The sequence below is a fragment of the Sinohyriopsis cumingii genome, chromosome 19, assembly GCF_028554795.1.
Source record: "Sinohyriopsis cumingii isolate HCF-2022 chromosome 19, ASM2855479v2, whole genome shotgun sequence".
Lineage (NCBI taxonomy): Eukaryota > Metazoa > Mollusca > Bivalvia > Unionida > Unionidae > Sinohyriopsis > Sinohyriopsis cumingii.
This window is the reverse complement of record NC_142979.1, coordinates 3563099-3564064: the sequence shown is the minus strand read 5'-3', so window position 1 is coordinate 3564064 and position 966 is coordinate 3563099.

The following is a 966-nucleotide window of genomic DNA, read 5'->3' as shown; positions in this document are numbered from 1 at the left end:
TTTCACTTGTTCCAAATGCGCACGAAAGAAGCGTTGCGCATTTTGTTTAATTATGAATTATGGTCAGTTGAAATCTGGAATATAGACGATTAGGGACGCACATATAGAGGGCGGAGGAAACGTCCCTCCCTCGCCTCGTCAGATTTTTTTCCTTCTTTTTCTCTTGCAGGCCTCATTGCAGGATGATTAGATCTTCAGGTAGGATGAGGACTCCCGGGTTCCCGGAGATTATGGGATCAGTGTTTGGAGGAAACACCATAAGTCAGGACTAAACGTTCGGATAGTAGTGCATTCCTTTCCCAAATAATCCCATAGTTGCTCGTCTAGGCCACCTTTTATGGTCAAGCATACTGGACGATGGGTGGGTCCTTTCGACTGTGCGCGAGGTTTACCGACTTCAGTAAAAGGGGAAGAAAAAAACCTGTTAAGGACCCCCATGTCTTTGCACCAAGATTATCTTATGAAATTTAAGAAAGAAGTCCGCAACATTTTACAAAAAGGGGCAGTCGAGAGAGTCCTGAATATTCAGTATTTCTTATTCGAACCCAGAATATTGTTGGTCATGAATCGTTTGTCTTGTAATCGATCTCTCCAGTTTAAAAATATATTATAGAGAAACCTTTCAAGATGAAGGTTATATTCTTAGTCCTGAACACGCTGCGTCCTTCGGATTAGGCGGTCTCCATTGACCTTCAGGATGCCTACTTGTACATCACGATATTTCCTCCATATCGCAAAAATATCCGATTCTGATTGGACCAGAAGTTTTCAAATCCCATGTTTTGCCGTTTGGATTTGCTTCCGCACCCGAGTTTCACTCTAGTTATGTGAGCCGTAAAGGCATTCAGCCGAATGGGAACTTTGATTCTCTAGTAATTCGACGACTAGATGATCAACAACGTTCTGGTACAGTCCCTCTATCAGGTTCTGTTCCGTCGCTTGCTCGTTTACTCAGCCTCGAGAAGT